This window comes from Rhipicephalus sanguineus, chromosome 5 (assembly GCF_013339695.2).
Source record: "Rhipicephalus sanguineus isolate Rsan-2018 chromosome 5, BIME_Rsan_1.4, whole genome shotgun sequence".
NCBI classification, from domain to species: Eukaryota; Metazoa; Arthropoda; class Arachnida; order Ixodida; family Ixodidae; genus Rhipicephalus; species Rhipicephalus sanguineus.
Window position 1 is genome coordinate 16798532 of NC_051180.1, and position 27091 is coordinate 16825622.

At 47.3% G+C, this 27091-nt stretch overlaps 1 protein-coding gene across 1 annotated transcript in view; it reads right to left on the bottom strand.

Annotated features, from left to right (window-relative positions):
- LOC119393402 (uncharacterized) overlaps positions 1-27091 on the bottom strand; it is a 125556-nt gene that overhangs the window by 59507 nt on the left and 38958 nt on the right. The window lies entirely within an intron of this gene.

Here is a 27091-nt window from a genome sequence, read left to right on the forward strand (position 1 = left end):
AGTTCCGGCGTGCCGCAGCACCTTCCGGCGCACCCGGTGTGCTCTGCAGTTGCGGCATCGCCGGCACCGCGGTCTGGAAATTCGACGAATTTTTTAATCAAATCTGCAAAAGTGTTCATTAAAAATGAGCCACTATAACAAATGTCAGCTTTAATGGCGACCAATGTCGAATAGTTCTTAGCGAATCAGCTGATAAACTTAATGAACATTAGTGTTCACATCTGTACAGCTGATTTTTATGACGCCTAACATTAATTTAGGCCTGTTTTCATAGGAGTGATGGTTCTCAGTGTCCTAAATTGCTTTGTTGCAGTTGTGCATCGAGGTGGAACTTCGGTTCAATGCTAACATAGCAAGACTCGAGAGCGAACTCAATGAGGGGGTAGACGTTTTCTCTGAAAAGAAAGAACGGGTCTGCACACTGGTGGATGTTATGAAGCACATACAAGGCAACGTTGGGCACAGTCTGATAAATGAGGTATGTGGACACCCTCTTCAACACTAATAGTTTGCGGCTTGAGCCCCCTCGTAGATACGCAAAAAGGATTCCTTGTGCCTCTGAAAAACCTGTTTAAAATTTTTGTATCTTACACCACAACACTCCCACTTGTGGTATGTTGTAGCACTGAATATATGGTTTGCTAGTGCCAGCATTAACAGCTCGCTGTTCTCATTTTGCCCTTATTGGCACATATCTTCATTTTATTCTGTGGGCAAGCGCATGCATACCATACTCCGCACCACCAACGAACTTTAGTTAGTAGGTTATGTAGTCTTTAATTTCTTTTTGTAGGCGGAATTGCCTGGTGATGAACTTCAAATATCAGCGCCTCACATTTGCTGCACTCCCGAATAAGTCTGCGTTTTTGCTGGCAGCCAAGCCGAAGTCATCTCTGTCTCCACATCTGGATTACCGCGGGCACCTATTTTTTTTTTTTGTCTTTTGGTGTATTATATAAAGAACTTACAGTATCCGTTTGCGTATTCCCAGATGCTTGCTCTTGTGCAGACAATTGCATTGCCAAGAGATAGGCCACCAAAAAGTGTGGTTTGTGGACGCCTGAAATGTTTTTTGGCCTTTCTAAAGCAGAAAAATGTAATTTAAGCTGCAGCACTTTTCTCTGATATCTGTGTTTATGTAGTAATGCAGCTGCATTACTTTATGTAGCTGTATTTGTGGCATCTTTTGTGTCTCATATTTTGTGTCTTTCATAGCTGTAGGGCTCTGACACTACTCGACGTGTCACCCTGTTTTACATATTACATATTGCAAAGAAGAGATGTTTAAATAAAGAATTTCGTACCTGACAGTGCTTTTTTGAGAAAATTCAAGAAATGTGTAAACGAATACCTTGTTTGAAAAGTTCAGACAGAGTTTGGAAGTTCACTAATGGAATTGCCTTCAAGTTCATTTGAAATGCCATTGATATCTGAGACATTGCCCGGAGAGCTTTGCAGTGTGATTGAACTCACCTGTTCTAATATCAGCCAGCCTAAAATAAATACAAAATATAGCTGCCACAACCGTTTCTCGTCATTGCGTGTAGTCGTGCATGTTTGCAAATGTACGCGTACATGCAAAATTGAAAACTTTTGAGGGTTAGAACCACCAACCCTCCTCCGTATACCAGCTACGCAAGGAATACCCGAGCAGTATATGTGTGTGAAAAAACTGCAGCTGATTTATGTGAGTGGGGAAGCCCAGACAGTATTCAAAAGAGTGTGTTGATTTTTCAGGATACTTTAGCTACTTAAATGGACATTTTTATTTGTTTTGATTGCACTCTGTTTCACAGCCAGTTTTCAACATTTAGACGATGTCTCAAGTCTAGAAATCTTTCCCACAAATTTGGTCAGCAGTGTGATTTGTCGACTTGTCGGTTCTTATGAGAGAATCTGTGTAGAAGATTGAGTAATGGGACTGAAAGTGAAGCCATATACGGGTAAATCAGCAGTGCGAGAAAACGTCGTCCACTCTTCAATGACTTGTTCAAATGCATCGAAATATAGGCGAAGTGATTTTATCAGACTCCCAATTTTGGCATCACAATCTTCTGTGAGAACAATTGCCAGACGTGACAGTACCATTGTAAACCTCATTACAGCGAACCTAAGGTTGGCTATACCGGGTGTTTCAAGAAATGTGCTGAAAATTCTCAAAAATCGCGAAAATGCGATATTTGCTGGCTGCCTTGAGAATTGCTTGCGCTGTAGCGGCAGGCGTCTTAAGATTGTTAAAGACCATTTGGGACTGCAATTAGAGTTAAATTAATTAACTTTTTAATTAGTGAAGTTAGGTGGTTCTGTCAAAGGGGTGAATTGAAGTTCTTTACGCAAAGAAGCCATCCCAGCTTTGAAGTATAGAAAAATCTACCTCTGGTAATTTTTTTGTCGTAGTGACATTCAACCAAATTTCACGGCTTTCAAAGTTGGCATCCCTTGAATTTGGTTGAATTTCACTACGACACAATAATTACTACAGGCTGCTTTTTCTATATATCAAAGCTGGCATGGGTTCTTCGCTTGTAAAACTTCATTTCACTCCTTTGATACAACCACCTAACTTCACCAGTTAATGAGTTCATTAGTTTATTTTTAATTACACTCCTAATTGGGGTCTTTAACAATCTTAAGATGCCTGCCGCTACAGCGCAAGCAATTCTCAAGGCAACCAGCGAATATCGCATTTTCGGTGTTTTTGAGAGTTTTCGGCAGATTTCTTGAAACACCCGGTGTAAATAGAGTGCAATCAAAACTAAAGGATATCAATAGCTGACGTAACTCTTAAAAACACCTTTTTATAAGTTACATTATATAAGTTACATTACATTATAAAAAATACAAGGCTACAGCGTAACCTATATAATATCAACAATTATAAGGGTTACAATGTAACTGATATCTGTAACCGTTACAATGTACCTTATATATGTATGAGTTACAATGTATCTTGCTAAGTTATCCGTTACAAAGTATCGGATAAACATGATTTTGTGCACGGATAGTAAGAGTTACAAAGTTAAGAGTGTAGCGAAAATTGTATTATTGCGATATCTACATAGGGACACCTCAGGCAAATTAAAAAAGATATATATTTTTTGACGTGACTTGCGTGGACTTTTTTCTGCGACGGCTATCTGACGAGAGCGCGGTTGCACAACGAGCAAAGTAGTGCTCTCGCATTAAAGAATAAACAGTAAACTTTGTCAGTACTCTTTCAATGGCCGAAGCAAAAATCAGGAAAATTCTGAGGTTGCCAGAAGTTAATGTCAAACACGCGTTTAAATGGTCGCGAGATGCGCCTTCCATATGGCCGTTTCAGACGTTGACCAACGCTAGACAGATGAAAGACGCTGTGCCGAAGCCGCCGGACAACAATGTTCTAGGGAAGACCGCGCTTATAGAGCTTGCTACAATAAAACTCTACGCTTACGCATCACATAGCAACTCCCAAAGGAGAATCTGTGTGGAGTTTTTTTCAACAGCTCATTGTGTTCTGACTGTGTCAAAAGAAATGCGGGTAGTAGTTTGCACTAAGTCGCGCAAAGCTTGGCACAGTGAAGCACGGACCCGTCGCTGCTCGTGCTTCCCTCCTCGACCGACACGTCTAGATTCGAGATTCGCGGCTTCCTCCTCGGGAGTACACACTTTCTTAGGACGCCCCACGACTATCTGGACACGATCGGGCGCAGCTAGGCTATGCACTATAGAGCGGAGGATATGCACTATAGAGGTTGCGCGCGATGTCTCCGTCGGTGAGGGAGGCTTAGCTACTGCGCATGCGCGGCTTGGCCAGGTGGTGTGGTATCTGGTCGCTAAACGACGCGATGCTTGCTTCCTCTTTCTTTCTATCTTTTTTTCATCTCTATTTTTTTCCTCTCTTTCGTTGACCGTCTCTCTTTTTTCTTTCTGCATGTCTTTCTCTCTATTTCTCTTTCTCATCATTTTATGCTATGTTTTACTCTCTCCCCTCCTTTCTCTCCTCCTCAAGCTCACTTCCCTTTCCCACCCCCTTGCTACACTATACAAGGCTATGCTATACTCTGCTAGCGTGCCTGGATAGCCGAGTCAATAAAGAAAAAAAAGCATGGATTGCCGAGTGGTTAGGACGCTCGCCTTCAGATGGAGGGTACGCAGGTTCGAATCCCACCTCGTGAAGAATCTCTTTTCGGAAATCATTTTTCTCCTTCTCTTTCTTTATATCTCTTTGTCTCTTTCTTTCTCCCTCTCTTTCTTTCTTTTTTATCTCTCTCTCTCTCTACTTGTTCCCTCACCATCAGGGTTATTACAGGCCATGCCGTAGCGGTGATCAGTGGGATTTGCCCAATTTCTGTGGCACATGTCCGTCCATGATGATGATAATTTTCTGGCACGACCACACATTTTACGCCGAGCTAGAACAGCGTCGCTGTTAAAAAAATTGTCGCCTGGAAATCACGTGGCGTAGCCCTCCCACTTGCGATTCCTAATTTTGAGTATGCCGCAACGATTGAGTTTTATTTTATTCTCGTGTGGTTACAGAAACGTCACTGATAGTCGATTGTGCTTCTGTGTCCTCGTTTAATTCGCGCCAACAAAAGTTTTCGTCAAATATGAATCATTGCCATGCAGCTCAAACCAAGATTCTGCTTGTGCAAATAATTGACAATTTTTTTTTCTCAGTCTGAGCTGACTTGTTTCTCAATTGTTAAGCGATTTATAAAGAGTTCCACCAACTCGCCCAAGTTTCCATAATATTGCCACAAACAAAGATCTTTCACAGGAATACCTGAAAGGGTAAACATTCGTCGAGGAATGGATGTCTCCAGAGCAAACTTTTCAACAATATTCTTAGCCAAGGCTCAAGGGAACAGATAGAAGAGTGAATGATTTAATAGTGGTGTATCCGAAATGACAAATGTACTAGTCACACTTAGCAATTTATAAGAGACAGAAGTGAATTGTATACACTAGGGATGTATCACTCACCACATATGGTGACTCGTTGTCCTTCATTCCCGAGCGTCTCTGTCGAAGGTCACTTGTAAGTGCAACACCCCTTCTGTTTCTTTCCTCGTACGTTTGTTTATATCAGCTAGCCTTTCTGGCGACCTTGCGCGCATGCATAATGTTGTTCGTTCTCGTGCGAAAAATTGACCCCGGTGTGCCCTGCGATGCGGTTGAGCAGAAGTTCGCAAGGCACGCAGCTGAGTGCGATTGCGATTGCAGGTGTGTGTATGTATAGCTCGGCGTAATCAATTCGATAACCCTCGCCACGCTCTTCAGCTACGTTCAAATCCGCCTCATCTCCGGGTCGCTCGGCCAAGCATTTCCAACGCGTAGTACGCGAACGCGCCTATTTCCTGCTGAGCTTCGTCGATATATCGCACGCTCTACTGTCGTCCCCGAAATTTATTGCTTCAGAAAAGGATGTACGAAGTCGTCCTCCCTGCCTCTCGTTATTCTACGCAGGCTCGCTTTCCTGTTGTCCTTATCTGACAGTGTTTTTTTTTTTTTCTCCATTTTGATCTTACATTGCGCAAAGACAAATATGGCCGCGCCGGAGACAAGACACGCTAAGCCTGGTCACGCGAAGCCAGATTCTTATCTGTTTTTTGTTTCGTAACGAATAGCGAAAGCACGATCCGTACACCTAACATGTGCCGAGGCAGAATGGTCTATATTGATTGCGTGCCCGGGGGTTGTGTACGCGGCGTTCTGTAAACAGTACGTAAGGGATAATGTGACAGATATGGGGACGTGGTCTCGCATTAGGAGACGGTAGCAACGTTCGGCTCAAGAAAGCAGTTCCGTGCTCCCCAGCATCGGTCGCGCTACGTGTGCGAGCACCGAGCGGTTTAGAGGAATAGCATGCTGTTGTGGCGGGAGATATGTGAAGGGTGGATGAAGTTGAGGTGAGGGGGCATCTTCGAAGTATCGCAAACAACACAGTTATCACCTTGTCGTACACCTTGCTTTATATGAACAGGACGTACGACACGAGTGGCCTGAAAACAGCGCTCTAGAAATCACCAGTCTATCAACGCCAACAAACTGACAATGGAAGAAAAAAAAATGCCCCGGCAACGCAACACCTCAATCACCCGGCATTTAAATAGTGACATCCACGCTGTAACGCAAACATAGGAGTCGACAGAAGTCTACATGCCGTGCATTTTGATTTAGGTGCACGTTAAAAAGAACCCTTGGTGGTCAACATTAAGCCGGAGTCCCCTACTGCGGCGTGCCACGTAATCATATCGTGAGAATGGCATCCGCAACCACAGAATTTATATGCTGTTTATTTGCATGCCCAGCACATTCACTCGTGTTTGTTCCACAGCTTGGAAATCTGCGTGATCTAGATCTTGAATATGCGCGTGTCTCTCTTACAAACTGCGTCTCGTATCGGAGAGCCTGAGAAACTTGTGGCAAGACCTTAGCTCGTAGCATAGGCTGTATGCTCTTGGAAGGGCTGCAATCGCAACGTGGTTCGCTCGGTATTCGTTGTCGCGATAATGCACCGTATCTCGGGGCCCGATCTCGCGTATAGTTGGGCCGACTCGAGCCCATATACAACGGGGCATCAGAGGAAACCGGCCTAGGCCTCGAAACAAATACGACTACGTGACCCGTTGTCGTCGTCGTCGTGTGTACAAGCAGGCCGAGAGGGTCGGCGTCGTAAATCACGACTGCACGGGGCGCCGTTCGTGAATCCGACCGCCGCCCGTCCGCATTGTGCGGTCGGTCTCGAGGGCTAGATAGCTGCCATCGCTGCGTATACGCAATGTTCGCTGTACTATATGGAGTCGCTGCCTTTTGGAATCAGACCGCACGTATACAGATAAGGACAATTAATAAAGCGACCGTGGGAACGCGAGGGAAGGATCCGAGTCTCTCGGCCGAAACAAGTGCGTTGTGCGCAGCGATGACAGTCTCACGAATGGAAAAAAATCTCGCCGCATTCCATACATGGATACTAATGTGGGAGCGTTCGCAACGCCGTGCTGTGGATTATGTAATTCGCGCGGATTACGAAACAGCATTTAGCGCCACGTATTGTACCAATATAGATGCTCGCGTCCTCGAAAGCGTTGCTTCGATTGAACTTTGCTCGCGCGTGGATTTTTCACGCCTTTCGCGTGCAAGCCTGTACATATGCGCATGCTATAGCAGTTGAACGTTTGCGTAGCGCCGTTCCGAAAGCACTACCTAGCGAGAGCACTCAGCCTTGCCTTGCTTGAAATACTCATGCAAAAGGCCGGAACCTCTGTATCAGGCTCATTACAGTATGCTCCTACGTCTTTGTCTCCTCTCCCCCATCGTTTTCACATATTTCCTTTCTTCGTCACTAAGTGAAACAGAGTGGGTATTTCTCCTCTATAATTACAGACGGCTAGTTGCGATCGCAACGTCTTCGCTTCCTTTTCTTTATTGTTCGTTAGCTTATCAATCTTTCCTTCGGGCTCATTCTTTTGATTGCCGGGATAATGAAGCATTGTACGCTCACCAAGCCGCAGATTAAACAGCACGCTACCAGCTTTGTTCAGTTTTGTGTTCGTAGTTGGTGCTTAATGGGTCATGGAAACTACGCGTGCGAAGTTCGCTCGGTAATTACGAGCACAAGCATCGAATCTATTAGACTCGTTAAGCGGATGACTCGAGTTAGCGCGCACAATCCCCGGAAGCTGACAACAATGGCTGATCGCGTTGCACGGCTACGAGTGTAAGTGATTGATTACGAAGATCTAGACATGCACCTTGTTCACCATATGCGCTAACGCGTCCTTACGCATGTATGGTTAACACGTGGGGCCTCCTTCAGACGTTGTCCACTTATCTAGTCATAAATGAAGGAGCGTGATGTTCTATCCTAATGTTCATACACTAGTAGAAAAAAGGAGAACGATAAAGCTCCTAATCTGCGTGCGGAGTCCTTCACTGTCCAGAGAGATAAAGTTTTCTAAACTACTTAGCTTCGGGTTTCTAACAGTTATGTGCCCTCTCTCTCTCTCTCTCACACACACAATTTCAGACCGGAGAACAAACCAAGAAGAAAGCGTGTGCATCAATAGAATTATACCTTACTTCTCGGTGACTCAACTGCCAGATATCAGATAAATGCGTAACCTAAAACGTTCATTTGGTGGGGACCATTACGCTACCAAGGAGTCACTTAACCCCGTAAACTTACACCAAGATTTCTATCTAGATTATATTGCTCGCTCCAACGCGCACACGAGTGCGACAACGAAGCCAGCAAATCATCAAAAGCGTACTGTTTCCCAGACACTCGCGCAGCGATACGTATACAGTGGCCCGTGCTGTAGCTCACACAAGGCGAGCCTCTAATGGATCTCGCGTTCCGCCGCTCTTTTAATGTTCGCCCCATTAATGCGTAGATCGGCAGCCGGCCATCGGGTGTCCGTAATCTGACGAAGCTGTATAACCAGCCATGTACGAGCGGACAAGGCAGGCTCTCACACACAGGCGGCCGTGCGAGCAGCAAGTATGCATACGAGACCCGAGAGTACACACACGCATTTATGAGTAGCATGCTTGCTTGCTTGCGCGCTCGCTCGCTCGCGTTAGAACGCATTGCGAGCTGTATTCAAACACGGGCAAAAAAGAAAGGCGAGGCCGGCCGGTCTCGTGCTATCAGAGCGTGCCGTCGGCTGGCGTGTTGCTCCTATTCATTTTCGCGGCGCGGCCTGCCTGGCCTGTACCGGGGGAAAGCGCAACTCGCACGTACGCGCGCACTCGCCGCTCCAGCAGGAACTGGAATTCAACGCGCTCGCCGTGCCGCTGCTTGGTTTGCGCAAGGGCGATTCACGCTGGGGAATGCCGTCCCTGGCAAGGACACTGCGGCCGTTCGACGGGAAGCTACAAGTGACGCCCACGACGTCCACGCCGGCGCCTGTAAAGACAGCCTCGTTCACTCGGCCCTTCGATCGCGCTTCGCGTGCTCCTGTCTGTTTTGTCATGGGCGATTTTAATTACAGCTGCCGGGGAGCTGTAATGGCAGCCCGATCGTTCCGGAGCTTGTCCCTAACGCTTCAAGCACGGGTGCTTACAGGCGGACATTTGCGAGCGATTAAAAAAATGCCTGCAGCTACCGACGCCGACACACTTAACTAGAGCGCGCATTCCCGACTCCCCCTAGGTAACTTCCGATAAGGGTGTTTCGCTTTACATAATGTCGTCTGGCGAGGTCGTAAACCTATATAAATCCAAATGCGGGACGCCTTCGATGCTCCACATGCAATATTCGTTTTTTTTTAATGCACCGTATTAAAATGTAGCGTACGTTCGAATGTCTTTCCCACCTCCTGTCACGTCACCCTTCCAAGCACGCACAGCTGTCAGTCATCCGGCAAATCGAACACTTGGTGGGAACAATAAAAAAAGCTGTTCTAGAGAGCGCAACTTACTGGGCAATGGTGCATCTCACATGATGTATAATCACTTCTCAACTGCCCCGCCACGGTGGTCTAGTGGTTATGGCGCTCGACTGCTGACCCGAAGGTCTCGGGATCGAATCCCGGCCGCGGCGGCTGCATTTTCGATGGAGGCGGAAATGTTTGAGGCCCGTGTGCTTAGATTTAGGTGCACGTTAAAGAACCCCAGGGGGTCGAAATTTCCGGAGCCCTCCACTACGGCGTCTCCCATAATCATATCGTGGTTTTGGGACGTTAAACTCCAGACATTATTATTAATCACTTCTCAACTAAAGAGACAATAAATACGCAGCCCTTGCCTGAAGTGATCGCGAACCTGAAGTCACGAAAGAATGTCGTAAGGACCGTGCGAGCTTTGTTATGTAAATGTACATTTACACAACAAAACTGTACCATTTGAGTTCGAATCCTCGCGCTTTTCACGTGGTTGTATTAATATCATGCGATAAAACGCATAGTTATTTAGCCAACGGATTGCACTAAAATCGACTAAAGCAGTCATACCAAGCCCTCTTGAGCCATAAGCGCCACTCACCGCCCCTCACAGTCTCGAAAACAACACAAAACGCAAGCAGCAACATGAAAAAAAAAAAAAACAATGACGATAATGAAAACACCAGCAGACGTCCGAGAGGAACGACAAATGGCGTTGCGCCGTTGCGCTAACGGCTACGAAACTTCATGTCCTCCCCCCAAGGCGTAATACAAAAGAGCTCGACCGCTAGAGAAGCGAGCAGCATAGACAAAGGCAAAGCGACGCGAAGGAAAGCATCGTTCCTAATAGCGCGCGAGGACGCACGACAAACATGTGGCTGTGAGGGCATCTCCCAATCACTGTCATTACGCTTCCACGCCGTCAACACGACCTCGCCTGTGCCCTTTGTTTTCGGTGTGCTCGCTAATTCGTCCTGATACTCTCCTGCCGCCGTGCATGCAACTTCCAATTCTCTCGTTCCGACGACTGTCCTCTCTTTGAAGCGCGCTTACGCGGCGTAGTTACCACTTCGTCCTTGTTCTGTGCAGTAAAACGTACTACATACATATTCTTTTCTTTGTAAGAGTGTCTGTACTTGAATGCGTCAGTGGCTCCGGTTTGCTGAAATGTGTTCGCCGGTGAGGACGTCAAATGACTTGCTTGCTTGCGAAGACGATTACGGGCACTCCGATGATGATTCGATGCGTCAGTTGTACGCGCAGGGCCTATGTGGGTCGTCACGCCGTTTTCAACCGGCCTTCATGACAAGGTAAACATTTCCGTTTCGTTACGCACACGCTGCGGTTGCGACGTTAATGAGGTAACGTTGTCTTTTTGTACTGGCAGAAATGCGCGCAATCAGAAGTTTGAAGAAGGCGGACGATCTTTTCGCGTAAGACGCAAGTTGTTCCTAATTCCCAATTTATCCTTAATTTTGAAAGCGCAAGAACCACTGCAAAAAAGAAGGGCTGTTTATCGGGAAAACAGATATTTTGCCGTCGCGTATACAAGCACTGGCATGCTACTCTGTATAGTGATGGGGAATGGGATTAAAATATTCCAGAGCAGAGGGAAGAAATAATAGAGCAAAGAAAGAAAAAATAATAATAATGAAATGCGCAAATGAACCTGATACTAATGCTTACAGATGGGATTTCAGGCAACTTTAGGATTTTTTATATGAAGTAGTGAATTTTTAAAGCTTTACGATTAGGCCAATGTTTGACCGGTAATCGAATAATATAACTCTAAAACCCGGCCCTTCAAAACAGCAATCCTCCGTCAGATTCCGTGTCATTTTTGTCCTTCAAACTTCAGGATGTTATCCATGCGCAAATAAAGACCAACGAGTGGAAAATGCACCGTCAGGTAATGCGCAGTCGTATTTCAAGCACGGTAGTCTGACTGCATCTTGCACGCTATATACGTAAAGTAATGCATACTTTTACAGGCACCTTCGCAGAGGAAATTTCATTGCGGCGCTCGGTTTAAAATTTAATGAATGGACTTGGCGAGCTCAGCGATAGCGTATGAGCGAAAGCTCGCTACTTCCGCGTTGTAGTAGGTATACAATTAAGTGAAAGAGAGTAATTAAGAAAGTCAGAGACGTGCTGGTACACTTGAAAAGTTCAATGCCCTGTACTATATGCAGCAGAGGAGCTACAAGTGTCGAAAAGCTCCGGGTGAATTTTGTACGCTCGAAATGCTTTACCGTCTGCGTTTAAACACGTGTCGCGTGGCTAAGCTCGAGGGCGCGGGTTCGATTCCCGGCCACGGCGGCCGCGTTTCGATGAGGGCAAAATGCAAGGAATACTCTTTTTCTTTCTCTTCGTCTTCCTCAAATGCAGACACACGATCGTGATAGCATTGCTCGGGCGTCAGTATGCGAACGCCGTGGATCGAACGAGTGACCTCGTGATCAGCAAGAAAGTGTCACAACCGCACAGTACCCTGCGGCACGCAAAGGGAAAAGAAAAGCGACAAAGCTTACCCGATTTAGTGGTTGCGATTAACCCTGCTGGGATTTAATGGGATTGCAAGATCGTAGTTGACCAGCTGTTAGTGGATCCAGCTTAGCAAACACCCGCCGGCAAGTGCACTGCTGCGGCACCGCGTTTTGAATGTATCACGCACTTAAATGAGCGTTCAGTAAGGCGACTGCTTTCTATGCAGTATATACTTTGACCCGAGGGGGCCACGTGCCGTCAGATGCACTGCCTGCTCGCCTTAATTCGCATCCGAGCAACAAGCAGTGAACATTAGCTTCTGCAGAATCCATCTAAAGATAACGCGAGTGCAGAGGTGTTATACCACACACTCGCGGCGATGGGAAGTAGCCAGAGGCCAACCATTTCAGCTTCTTCGTCGGCACCCGTGCGCCAACGCTAGTCGACTGTACTGCCTTGTACGGCGCACGGCACGCAAATTGCGGATGCCCCGCGCCTGTTTGCTTTAGAGTGCGCCGTTATGCACGACTAGCCAGAGGCTACGATGCGCGTTAACTTCCATCTCCCGTCAGGGCCTCTGCTATTCAGGTGCGGCACGATGCTACCGCTGTGTGCACGTCAGCTGCACGCTAGAACGATAAGGCAGGCGCTTTTTTTATTCTTCCTGCTTGCCTTTTTTAATGTTTCATGACCGAGGCCTTTCAGGACGCCCACAAACAAACACGCACACAAGTGAGAAGATTGTACGACGTTTCACGTTTTACCTGCGGCTGGGTCGTTGCGAGGACGTGCTAAGGAGACCTGCGCGTAGTGCGAAGTCAAGTGGACGACTGGTCAGGAGTAGCGCGGTAATTGGTTGCAATCACCTTGTGGACAGCGAGATGCTATCGGTCAGCTGCGGGGCTCGCTGTAGCGCACGCGAGAAAAGGTGCGTGAAAGGCTTGTGCACAGTGCGGGAAGCGAGCGTGAAAGGGGGATGCAAAACTGAGTGACAAAAGAAAAAAAAAAAAAGAGCGATGCGCGAGTGAGAGAAAGTGTTCGCCACGTGTGTGAATACATAAGCGCAGATTTGCTCCTCACTTCACACACAGACAGTGATTATGATGATGGTGATTATGACCTGTATCACATGCTCACATCCACCCAGGGGGATTGGCCAAGAAACAAATAAGTTTATAAAAAAAAATGTACGCATGAATTGATTGGCTATCGAGAAATTTTAGAATAATGAATATAAATTACTAATGGTAATTTACGAACTTCGAAGCAAGACCGCCCTAACCCATATAAATATTGTTCAACACCGGAGCAGACAATGGCCTAATGAGGAGGTTTCCAAGGATAGAATATTTAAAGAAGTGAAATCCACTCTTATTTGATTAAATGATTATTTTAGGGTTTTTTTTCCTGAGTAAACAGAAGCGACTACATGACACAAACACAATGCCCATGTTTCTTCTTTCCCGCAGACCCGCCCACCTACACTGATACATGTGACATCGCTGCAGTACAAATTCGACAAATAAGCAAGTACTTGACTATACATGCGTGGACATATAGTATAGATACTTTCGCTTGATTTTAGCATACAAAGGTGCATTCGTATTATCCTTATATGGTTTCGACGTAGCTTTCAGCTTGCCCAACAATAGCTAGCAACTTGTTCGATATCGCGTTTGCAATATTAGAGCAATGAGAAAGACATCCCGGAGCGCAGGCACGTCTCTCCTCCACACTTTCCCCTCGCTCACCGTCCCCTCGGTTAAAGCACGCACCGTGCGACGTGCGTCGGCACTCAATAGTCGCGAACACACACAGACACGATACTCGATTAGACGTGCCTCGGGGTCATGCGTCGGCAACGGCCGCTATTAGCAGCAATTTATTCGCGTCGTCCCTCGTTTTGCGGACAGGCACGCTTCTCCCATTGCTGCCGCCATCCTGTTAGCTATCGCCGTCGGGCTGCCGCCGCCGCCGGGCGCGGTTTGAGGATCTTCGGTTTATAGGGGCGTGTTGTGAAGAGTTGACGAAAAGGTCCTCTCGTCTCCTTATAGGTCAGTGGCGCGTCGCGGCGACTCTTCAAGCCCTGGGAAGAACTAGGCAGCTGTAGACCGTTTGATCTGGGACTCGAAGTCATGCTGGTTGAAATGTTTGATTTCAAAGGAGGTCGAGCTGCCACGCAAGAATTGGAATACAAACAGAAAGGAATAGGAAAGGACGCGTGACGCTAAAGGGCCTGCGTCGAAGAAGCGTAGTATAGGCGCGAAAGCGTTCAATTAGGCTGTGGAGACCCAAACGCGCCTAGACAGTGCAGTGGAAAGCGATGCCAAATTTGTAAGTTCGTCGTTCCGCTGAAATGGCAAAGACGAGGAGGAAATGCGTGGTAAGATCGTATCAGCCAAATAAACCGTAATCACCCACGCAAGGGTCGGTCGTGACATGACCCACTGTGCCAAGTTTTCGAAAGGGGCGTTTCCTAATCGGGCTCAAATCGTTATCGTATGCGCCGTGCAATTAAGAAGACTGTCACGCAAGAAATCTGTCTGACTTCGACATGTTATAATGTTGAGTGCGTGCGTAGTAGGCTGCAGTCGTGATCCAATTCTCGCCGTCAATAAACAGCCAGATAACGGCACCTTCCCGACGTTTGCGGGCACCGCGCTGGCCGCAGAGAGGAAAGCTCAAATCACGAAGCGGCACTAACATGTCCGCGCAGTTATCCTCGATGCTCTAGCTCCAATCTGCGCTCATCATTCATTGCTCATTATGCGCCGACTGAACCCCCGATGCATATCCCCTTACCTTCCTCGGAACCCAATTTCAGGGTCAATTAGCGTCGCACGCCCTTCTCGACAGCTGCGCCCTATACACGGCGTGCACCATTTGGTCGACAAGCTGATGAGTTCTTTTTTATCCCGGATCGTTCGACCTACATCGCGGACACTTTCTCTCCGATATCTTTCAGCGGGGCTGGAGGAGAGCGAGTGTGCATACAGGAATGTAGGCTGACGTTACCGCAAAGTGTAGGGCGTCGTGAGAGGTACGTGCCGAGAAAGACAATGCTCCCCTCGTCGCGATGCTAACGGCCCCGCGAAAGCCGGCTAGCTAATGAAATTCGCCCGCCCCGGACGATCGGGACGCTCTGGCTTCTTCTAGAGGCGATGATGAACGCGCGAGGAAGGTGTTCGCCGCCCAAGGCAACGCTTCGCTGTTTTTTTTTTTCCCGCAAGGACGAAGCCGAAGAACGTTTATCGGGAGTGGGCTCCGATTAGACCGAGGCCCGGCGATTGTAGTGCACCGACGGCGCGAGCGGTTTCGATCTCGAGCGAAGCGCGTTGATCACGTTCCCACACGCGTTGCGGCATCTGCAGGGTCGCAATCCCACGGCCGGACGTGTTGCGACTTCCGTATACGACCGGAGCAGGCGTCGTCGCTGGTACCAATCTTTCCTGTGCCGAACGAGCGGGTGGCCCATGGTGTTACGGTTTTACACAGCACCGGTGGGATTCGGGAGTCAGATGTTTCGATAAACGCAGTGAAGGCTGACGGAAGATGTCAATACATGACAATTTTTAAAACTTTAATATTAACGATTATGGAGCTTGCAATCCATACAAACCGCAAAAGGAAGAAAGCTAATATGGAGCGAGCTTCAGAATAAATTAGTGCGAAATGTGCTGACAGCTGCACATCGTACGAAGCTACTCGTCAAAAGACTCACGAAAACTGATTGACTTTTTTTTCCTTTCTCATTCTCTGTAAACTTTTGCGCCGGAAGCCCTTACCCACTCTTCTCATCAAATTTATCTGTACTGGCATGCTATAACCTGCTCTCACTCACTCACTCACTCACTCACTCACTCACTCACTCACTCACTCACTCACTCACTCACTCACTCACTCACTCACTCACTCACTCACTCACTCACTCACTCACTCACTCACTCACTCACTCACTCACTCACTCACTCACTCACTCAGCACTTATTCGTCTAGAAGGTTAAAATATCACATGAGCGATGGAACTCATTACCTGCGATGTTACAGTTGTTGCATTTACGATAACTTCCAAAAACACTCTCTGTAACTAGAGTTACTGTATGTAACTCATATACAGTAACTCTATCTGTAACCTTCTCATTCTGACACCTATGAACAGGCACTTCATTGTAACATTCGCCAGAACTAATGTACCGTAGCCTCCGCGATTAGCAACGGCGTGCTGCCGGAGCTAATTGCGGAGTCCACGCCTGTGCGACACATACAGGCGTTGTAAAGTTTTCTTGTCGCGTTGCCTCACGACCCGGTTACACGCCGCGCTCAAACGAAAACAAAGAAGCTTGTGGAACAAGGTGAATAAGCGTACTCCTAAGAAAGAGTACGGGGCAGCAGCCACTAGCGATTGCATGTCCCTGAGCACCGTGTAGTGCTGAGGCGGAGTTCCGGTATGGAAACACGATTGCAAGGGCGGGACCAGTTTCCCCCGAATTGCACGTCGATACCGTCAGCGCTACGTTTCCCACAATAGACGCTCCTGTAAGCTACCCCGCCATTACCATGCGTTGTCCTCGCTTTGCCGCAGGACATCCAGTTTTCTCACACAAATGAAGTGCGCTAGGATAGCCTTCGTGTACGCAGCCGTGGCTGTTGCCTTTACTTTGATCGTGAGGCGACGACGATAAGCGCGCTCTGATAACACTGCGTTATCATTTTAATTTAAGCTAATCTTGTTTATGCTACCACAAGCGTCCGGTTTCTCGCAGTTCCCGCACAACTCTTCATGGTCGCCCATGGTTACAGCGTCATTGTACTTTTATCGTGCGTCGTATTGATTTCAGCTTCTCGTAATGTTCCGACATGATAGTGCATACTGTCGTTTATTGTCGACAGGAGCTTATGTGGTTATTTAAGCTGTTTTTTTTTTTGTTGCGTATATTTCGCGTACAGGTTCTCTTCATTTCTTCTTTTTCCTTATCTTTTTCACCCTTCTATCGCAGGGTAGCCAACCGGTTTGGTCCTCTTCTCAACCTTCTATTTATTATTTTATGTCGCTCTTACAATGCTCGACACACAGATGACACGAATAACAGAAGCAAGAGACAGTGCGTATGCGCATGTACGTGTCGTTAAACGGCGTGCTGCCCTCAAGTGAAAGAGATCGGGACCAGCGGGAGTCATGAATCATGGATCGGTGCTCCACGCACAATGCGTCGAGGATCGTTTGTGTAGAAGGAATGGGTCTGAAGGTTTGAACCTGTCTTCCAGCCGGTGCAAACAGAGCCAGAGCGGATGCCGCGCACGTGTAGCTGTGAGCGTTCGGGACGCCCTCCGCCTTCGTAACGACTTAGCTCTGCGGCGAGCTGTCTGCCGGCATGACTACAAAGCGGCGAACCTGACGGCGGCATGCCGAGGTGGCGGGAATGCGTGACGTGTACATATTGCGTTCTCCGCCGGTTTAGTGCGTACCGTTCGCGGAGCGAGTGAGTAGGCTGTTTAACTGCGCGACATGGCACGCCGTGGCATCATCCTTCGCTTCTCCTCCGCAGTTTTCTTTTTTTCTTTTTCTTTTTTTTCTCATCTTTTCTTCCTCCGCACTTCAGCCGAATGCTTTACGACCGAAGACAGGTTCTTCGTTTTTTCCGACGACGTCGTTCGCCTCGACGTGCGCAGTTTGTCTTGCGAGAGATCGAGACGTAAGTCGTTGTTGCTTGAGGCACTGTACCGTTTTCATCGCGACGTAACGTAAACTGCGGAACCACTGATTCTTCGGTCCGCCTTCGCTGAAGCTAGTGGTGACGATATGCCTCAGTATATACAATTGAAGATGCGAAATAAATAAATAAATAAATAAATAAATAAATAAATAAATAAATAAATAAATAAATAAATAAATAAACTTGTAAGACTGATTCATTTTAGGATCAATGGAGGTGAAGTATGACGCTAACTGTTTACGGGACACGTGGTTTGCGAAAAAGCCGTATTTCCATTTTGGATGTGTACTCAGCATTGAATTAGAAATTTCAAGTCTAAAGTAGTTATTCAGACCTGCACAGCGATTCATGAAATCCCCCCTTAAAAAAGGTAGAAATTGTCATTTGCAGTGAAGCCCGCGTCCTGGAAACTTCTGTGCGCGAGAATACGTGGATCGCATAAAAAGCCATCGGGTGAAAATATATTGCGGGATGTACAAGGGTTGCAGTGGCTTGTACTTCACGTCCGTTGAGTTTGCGTTCCAACATCTAAACGATCTCTAAGCGGGGTCAAAGAAAAATTTTAATGTTTGCACTAAGTCGCGCGAAGTTTGGCACAGCGAAGCACGGGCCCGTCGCCGTTCGTACTCCCCGTCGACCGACACGTCTAGCTTCGAGATGCGCGGCTTCCTTCTCAGGAGTACGCACTTTCTTAGGACGCTCCATGACACTCTAGGTCTGCTCGCATGCTCTGCTAGCGTGCCTAGATAGCCGAGTGGTTAGGACGCTCACCTTCGGATCGAGGGTGCGCGGGTTCGAACCCGGCTCGTGAAGAAATTTTTTTCGGCAAGAATTTTTTTCTATCTTTTTTCTCTCTCTACTTCTTTCTCTCTCTTTCGTTAGTGTCCTCTCTCTCTCTCTTTCCTTTCCTTTCTGAATTTCCTACTCATTCTTGCTGTGCTACGCTTTACTCTCTACCCTTCTCCTTTCCCTCCTCCTCAACATCACATCTCCCTTCCTCACGCTAACTTCCCTTTCCAACCCCCTTGTTACACTATGCTATACAAAGTCACGTCATAGCGGCGAGCAGTGGGATTTGCCCAAAATTTCTGGCACATACACTTTCATGATGATGATAGTATTGCGACAGGATCGATATCACGGCTGGCTTAAACAGCTTCGCTGTTAAAAAACATCAATAAGGTTATTGTTCCACGGATTATGCACACCACTAAGGTCAACGGCGACAACAGCGGGTACTCGCAACACGCTCTGGCTGCATTGTGAGACAAAGGTTGCAGGAAAGTCTGCTTATATATATATATATATATATATATATATATATATATATATATATATATATATATATATATATATATATGAGAATTGTCCGTTACGCACAAGCAGATGCTTTTCGCGCGCTACGACAGTATCCACATGAAGTGGGCCACGAACGCATGCAAATAAGCGCACAAGCAATCAAATGAACGAACAAGCGAAACTGTTTATTCTTTTGATCTTTGCGATCTCTTCGCCACGTGTACAGCCAAATGGTCTTGAACTCTTTTAACCTCCGAGGCTCTCCCTTTGTCCTATTCCCTCGCCCCTTCTGCACACTTTGAATTAAGCTCTGCATTAACAGGTCATGCTGTAGGCGGGAAAACTCGGCACGGACGACCCTCCGTGCGGCTATACACCGCCCGTCCCATTGCTAATGAAAGGCGCCATGATTAACGGCCAAGGCGCCGCCGCCGCCGGTGGCGCACAAAACGCGCAGCGTCGGCGCTCTTAGCGGACGTCCAGCTGCGCTTTATTCCGAGTACGATGCCGCCATGACGCGCGAGCTCCACAATAAAAAAAAAAGAAAATGCAAAGAGAGGGGCCGGACTCACTGAGGCGCCGAGAAAAAGAGGCGCGGGCTTTTCGGCATAGCTGGCCCGTGCAACTCATGTCTCAGCCCAGTTCGCCCGTTGCCGGCCGCACACTTGCACGCGTTGTGCAGCTACCGTAGCTCTTGCTGTCTCTATACCAGCGCGTTTATTTCTTGTTTTCATATTTTTTATTCCAGAACGCGCGCTTAGGTCAAGGTCGTATATCACACTGCTCGGCTGAACTGAAAGCCGTGATTTGCAGAACCACTATAGTGCGAACCCATGCACTATAGCATGAACACGTGATTTGCAGAACCCATGCGAAACAATTAATGCCTGCCGCTAAAGACACGTGCGATTGCAATTCTCGACCACGGAAGTCGGAATGAGGTTCGAGAAAAGGAACTTCCTCTGCAGCATCTTACAACGAGTGACCCTCACTGATTTACAGGTTCTGCAAATCACGGCTTTCAGTTCAGCCGAGCAGTGTGATATACGACGTGTTTCGATCGAAACGTTCGTTGCTTGAAGCCTCACTCATACGAGCAGCAAATGTTGTTTGACGTACGTAATGACCAAGTGAAAGGTATTTCGGGATAATTATCGCTGCGAGCGCAGCGCCACATGACATGGGCGCCTTCATACTTCAACGCATGACTTACTACCTGAGCGAATTTGACGGGCTTAATTAAATGGTACACGCATTCGGAACGCACTCAGACCTCGGCGGTCTTCGCCCTCGGTAAAATGAAATCACCGACACCCTGCGATAAGTCAGAAATGTGCGCTTTACGTATTATAGTCGCCGATTACACACCCCGCACTTGACTGCTTCACACGTGGTCCGAATTATAAAGGGGACGAAGCGATCGTGTGCGGCCTGTGCCCCTCCTTCGCTTAACAAGAAAGCTGTTCTTAAGCATCTTTAATCGGCGACACTGTTGTTGATGATAATCTACACTTGCACCCACCGTTGAAGAGAGGCGGCGACAAGTGTAGTGCCTGCCGTATTTGCTATAATCAAGTGTTTTTCTTTTATTGAAATAAAATGAACGAGTAGTCGACATTTCTTGGCGACGCCTCTACCCCTCTTCACTTGGCTATTGATATTAAAATACGCTTTATGAAAAAAAAATTACTGTCTTGCGTTCGGTGAGTTCAAACTTCAATATTAAGGTAGTTTCGCACTATAGTGGTGCCAAGCCTGAAGGAAGTGCGGAGCTTGGCAGTTTGCTTTGTTTATCTTCGGTTTTCTCTTTCTTTCCTCATCTCTTTCTTTCTTTATCTTTTTTCCGCTTTTTGTGTATTTTTTTCTCTCTCCTTATTTCTATTCATTTATATTTTTCTTCTTATTTTTTTCCCTTTCTTTCTCTCTTTTTCTATTTCTCGCTTGCTTCCTCCATTGTTTTTTTTTCTATTTTTATACGTGGTTTTGCCTGCGTTACGCCAAGCGACAAAGCATACGACAGCCCGGCCCCCTAAAGTGCTTTGCACTAATGAATGAATGAATGTGACCTTTATTGAAATAAAAGGACGACTCTTGGTCGCTGTTGGGGATAAGGTGGGAAAGGGGTAAGGGGGATTAAAGGGTGATGAACATCTTCACGTCACGTCCTCGCACGAATCAGTCGACCTCTCCTACACCACTCGAAACAGGCCACTTTGACTACCGTATCTTGCGAGAGCTTTTTGGGCTTCACATCTCATTTGGACATGCGCAGCTTTCTCAAAAGGCAGACGCCACATTGAACACCTGCTGCACGCCGACATGACAGCTCTACGTAACTTAATACAGTCAGACCATGAAGCTTTGCACTAAAAAAGTTTTCGTTTTGACACAACTCGGTAATGTTTGGCACACACAGGCGCTATGCACACACATTATGTAGCTATGTCAGGACTCATCACAAATAACAATGCCTTCAAAGAAGCGTTTAAGGACTTGCATTGCTTTATGGTGTCTCTTCGATGGTCATCATGCTACTCCATCTGTTGCTGAGTAACATTTGTTCTTGCTTTTTTTTTTCGAACGAGCCTCTATTTCTCTGACATTTCTTGAATAATGTTTGTATAATATGCCAATAACGAAGTCGACAGTACTCTCTACTGGGAATATGCAATCACAGATGTATGAAGTGGGTATACACTACATCCCTCAAACGTCGCCAGTTATTCCAGATAGCATTGCTTGCACGTAGTGTCACTAAGAGAATGCGATGGTGCCGTGTAAATGTCGAGCTACGTGAAGCGTGATAGTTTACGTATATACATGACCCAGTGGTGGTTGTGGATAAAGTCCCAAAATTGGTTTTCCCTGACATTACACACAACATCTACCTTCGCTCTCGAGTCACCACATACGCATTGCACGCGTTCGCTGTGTTCGCGACGTGGATAGACAGTCGAGTTCCCATCTCGACTCTCCATCATGTGGTCCCTCAGTGAGGCGCTTCTCTTTTTCTTGGCCGCATAGTGCGCTTACCATCGACGACCGGTGCCGAAGTATCATTAATACTCGTCTCAGCATCGCACATACCGTACCGACGTCATTTTTCTTTCTGCTGCGCATTTTGCGCTTATCCACGAAATATAATCAGACCGAGATGGACATGTGCAGCAAATTTCATGGCTTATAACGGTTGATTGCTGTGAAAACGGACGTGGAATGAGGAGAAAATGTTTAGTTTGAAGCCTGTCCTTCGCGTCAGCAAGGAAATGAATGAAAATCAAAGAATTTTTGTGATGAACAAGAATTGTTAGAAATTCTTGTCAACTGCTCTTTTTTATTGCATTTCGTTGCTGCATGTCGAACTTATGAAACTATAACGCAGAGTTGTCTAAAATGTGACGTTTCTTAAGGGGTCCGGCTTCCTATAGGGTAAGATATCGAGAGGTGCCGCGGTGCTTGCAGCAAGGAAATGCGCCACGAAGGGGCGTGCGGGCCTGATATCCCACATGCGCAGTAGCATAGCGCGTTCTCAAATTTTTTGGCCGCATGAGTACGCCGCACCTTCACATTGTGAGCTGGGAGCATCTGTAGACCTATCCTTGAGTGATCAGAACCGTGGGTGAGGTATGCAAGTGCTCTTAGGGGGAAAAAACAGGATAAAGCAAAGAAAAAGAAAGGCACCGGGGGTTGACGAGATTGGGGGCAAGTGATCTATTCCTCTGTGGGCGAACGGTGTCAAGAGCAAACTTAGCTCTCGTGCATACACGGCTCGTATTTACCCCGTCTTTCCTGTTGGCGGGCACGACGCACCGGTTAGCAATGCAACGTCTGTCGACAGGCCAATATCGAACTACGTGATTTATGACGTCCGCTTTCCTTGAACGAGCCCTTATTTTTCGCGTACAGCGGCAGCTTAACGAACGATAGACTTCTGTACAATGTCGGAAGCCATACTGAGGCGCACCGAACACGTCTAGTTGGATGTCGGATACATAAAAAAATAGTTATAATCGTGGCACACGACATTATTTCCATTTCTTCTTTCCCTTCATATATTTTTTTCAGCATAGGGTGGAAATGGCGAAGTGAACAGGGATTATATACGTGCCGCGGTGCGTTCCGCTGCTGAACACAAGGCTATGGGTTCGATTATCACCGATGATGTCCGTGTTTCGATAGACGCAAGATGCTAAGAGTTCCCTTGCGGGTGGTTATATACAAAAAAGCCACAAGGGATAGAGAGAGGGTAGAAAGGGGAAAAGCAGGAAGGTTCAACAGAAATAAAGTTCAGGTTTGCTACCCTGTACTGCGGGACAGGGGAGATAGAAAGGTGAAATAGTAGAGGAGAGAAGTAGGGAGCACAGACACAGCACAGGATCGCTTGTTTAGCATTACTGCCATAACGAACTCCAATTCAGGCTATACAGTCGCTCCTGACGGTTCGTTATCAAAGAAAGAAAGAAAGAAAGAAAGAAAGAAAGAAAGAAAGAAAGAAAGAAAGAAAGAAAGAAAGAAAGAAAGAAAGAAAGAAAGAAAGAAAGAAAGAAAGAAAGAAAGTCGTAAGCATTGACATCATCGCACACAGACCTTTGCTTACGAGATCAGCATTCCAAAATGGTTTGCCCTGATAATGGTCTTTGATCAAAGCCATCGAGCTAGAGCAATTGCGAGCGATATTTTTTATAGGCACTGTAGCCGGGGCAATCACTCCGTCTTTGCATCCCAAGGCCACCATGCTTTGTGGCCTTGGAATGGCTAGGAGTGGCTTATACGAAGTCATTGCCTTTCGCATCGGAATGACGGACATGGCCTCGCGGTACGTTGAGAGTAGCGCATAGATCTTCAACGCCTTGAGGTAGTTAATAGTTATAAACGAAAACCGCGCAGAGGCCAAAACAATCAAGTATTCAAAGGGTGGCAATGCTAGAGCCTGCTTGTAGAGATATCAATTCAGTAATTGAGCCACGACACAAGCATCTGGATGAATGGAAGAGGAAGAGCCAACTCACGGGAGGAAACGCGACGACTATAAATTTGAACTACATGCATTTAACGGTAACTGCAGGGGGTGGGCCCTGTTAGAGGCGCGGCGGGTCATTAATTCTCCAGGCTCAACGCCGATGCGGTTAGCGATAACGTCGACAGTATTTGCGAAAGGAGCGCGTCCGATGTGTACACAGCGTATTCGGAAAGGGCGCGAAAGCGTTTTTCCACACGCCCCGAAAGTCTATATCGGAACCAGTCGACCGTCGCAGCAAACACCCGAGCTTTAAGGGAGCGCTCGCTGCGCTAAGCCGAGTACCTCCCACTTCCTTTAGCGTGCACGTCGTTGCTTATCAACATGCGTCGCGCACGGTCTTACAGCCGAGACATGTATGTGATGAAGACATTTGCCGCTGCGCGTCGCCATGAGAGTCCTTACATTTCGCCAACGCGAATCGTGGCACGGAACGGCTGTGTTAATACCTTGCGGCTACAAGTGGTTCTTGGCAATCTGGCAATCGCATTTAACCTTGACATCACTGTGCGCAAGATAAGCGTCGTGCCATGTGCGCACGAAATTCTCTCTCTCTTCTCTCAGAACCGGCGCCTTTCTGCTCATATCTGAAGGCCGCACACGGTCGTTCGTTTTGTTTTTGTCGTTGTTGTGGACTATCATGCTAATCTGCAGTGTGGCTCCGATGCGTGTGGTCCTGGGAGGTTAGTATACCAGGATCATCCGTGGCTTGTGTCTCATTTAGCGGACGGCGAAGAAGATTATAGCGTCAATATCTGTTATTCCTTCTTGGGTACATGCCTCCAAGCGCCGTCGTCGTAGAGTTCGGCGCGCTGAAGCCGTTTGCTATATCTTCATAGTTTGTATGCAGCGCACGTCAGCGCGCAGGAAGAACTGGTTTCGCGAATGGCGAGTTGTGTGCTCGGAGGGCAGAGACGTGTGTGTGCACTGTTCGCGGTGCCATGGGAATCATTGCAGGAAGAGTTGACGACCCGTCTATATATGCTCAGGGCCGCATTTGATCTCCGCCGATAATTAGACATTCACCACGTTCGGTTTACCGAGACAAGCGCCGCGCGATATCTTCCTTGGACGAAGGCTGCGGCCGCGACTCGCGTTTGCACGGTCCTTCTACGTTGTGGAGGTCGTTCCATGGCCAGACACTGACAGGTAGGTAAAGTTGGGAACCGTGCTTTGCTTCAATGTGCCAAGGTGTCACTACAGCTTTAACATAGTGGCAGTTCCTAAATCATTTGCGTACTAAGACAGCTGGTCTCATGGGTTTTAATGACGATAAGCCTTAGGTGCCTCATGAGAAGTGGAATGTGACTGCCCGGTGTCGTCGACAGCACATGTGAGGCAAAAAATCATCATCGCCATAGTCATCAGCATATAAAGTCACGTGGATATAAAAACATATTAGGACAAGATGACATAGATAGATAAGACTGACAAGAAATGATAAGAGCTGAAAAGGACTGATAATACTGATATACCTAATAATATTATAACACATGTGAAAGGAAGAGGGCAATGACAGACCAAATGAAGTAAACGCTTGAAAAGCTTCCGCAGTCAGAGTCGTCTTAGCAATCGATAAGGGACACCAAAGAACTTTTTGAGTACTTGAGCAATGTATATCGCTTTAACATTGACATCTCCTTTTGGGAAATAGAGTTTTTGGGCCGTGGTTCCAGCTGCCGCAAGCCCGAAAGCTATAGCCTTGTCTTGAACGTATCGGAATTGATTGAAAAACTGTAGAAGGATTGTCAGCTTAGCGGAGAAATGAGCATGCGAGTAAACACTACACTCCAAAAACAGTTTGCACCCTTTTGGGAGCATTTGTGTTATGCGAATGTAATCGCAATCTGGCTTGCTACGTTTCCCTTCTTGAAAACTTGGTGCTCGCCACTTCCCCAAAATAAAGTTTAGTCATCATCATCATCGTCCCTTTCGCGTCAAAGATGTTATGCCACGCTGATAGCGCGCACGCCGTTCGTGACCTGAAAGTGTCGGGTGCGCGGCGTTAGAGCACAGAAAAGCCCACAGTATAGACAACGATTATTTTTGTGGGACAAAAAGACGCTCAAAAGGGTGCAATCGCTTTTAGAGAGTTGCAAACAAACGGTAAAGAAGTGTCAAACGGGCAGGTGATATCTCGTATATAGGCTTCCCGTTTCCGCGAGGAGATCCTCGCAGCAAGGAATCAAAGCATCACGGAACACGTTCCGGAAAGCGCAGAGTAAGCGTGTTTAAACGGCCTTTAACGACCTTACGCCGGAAGACGCGAAGAGTCAAAGGGGTGCTGCCCGCCCATATTACCTCTTTCCACGCGCTCGGAGGTGTGCGTGCTTGCTTGCTCATACTATACGTACAAACAAATCCTTGCGTGTGTGCATCCTGCGCGCACCAAGCAGTGGGCGGCCCGCCGACTCTGGCGTAAAAGGGAAAGACTGCGCTTGCAGGCGGCGCGGCACTCTCACGCGCACTTCGGTTCCAAAGCTTCGCACATCGAGTAAGAGAGACAGGGATCAAAAAAGAGCGGCGTATACAGAAGAAGACTTCAACCTCGTGACGCAACGCTTCCGCTCGGTTCCAGCTGGCTTCACATTGCGTTTTAGTCTTCGCCTCGTTTCACCCCCTCAGGGCGGCGTCTCATTTTATTTGTTTCGCTTATTTATCATCGTTACCTGTTTGCATCACTGAGAGGCCGGCTGGCGTTACCGACACGCTCCCATAGTCGTCAGGCTGGCCGACAGCTGGTCCACGCGAAGAGGTTTTCTCCGCCAAGCGTATACGCTGCGGACGCGCATCGCCGGCGCGCTTTTTCTCAAGCCGTTTCTCAAGGACCGTAATCACACGCGACGTCGGAGCTAACTGATAGTTTTCTTAGAGCCGAGCTCGGTAGCGGCTCTTACACAAGATCTCGCTAAAGCCTAATCGACGTCGCACCGTACTTTGTACAAGCAAACAACTCGTGCGCAAACATGACGGTTGGTGCGCAAGCTTTGAATTCCCGTCATTGTACTCAATGTTTATTGCACTTGCCGTCCCCTTTGCCTCAGCCACTTCTGAGGACTGAATGAGCGTCAGTAACGTCGAGCACGGAACTGTTACTACGCCGGCAGCAACAAGAGTGGCCTTTGTCTTCACTTTTTAAACTTTTCTTCCCCATCCCCCTACCCCAGTGTAGGGTAGCCAACCGGGCTCGGCCTTGATTAATC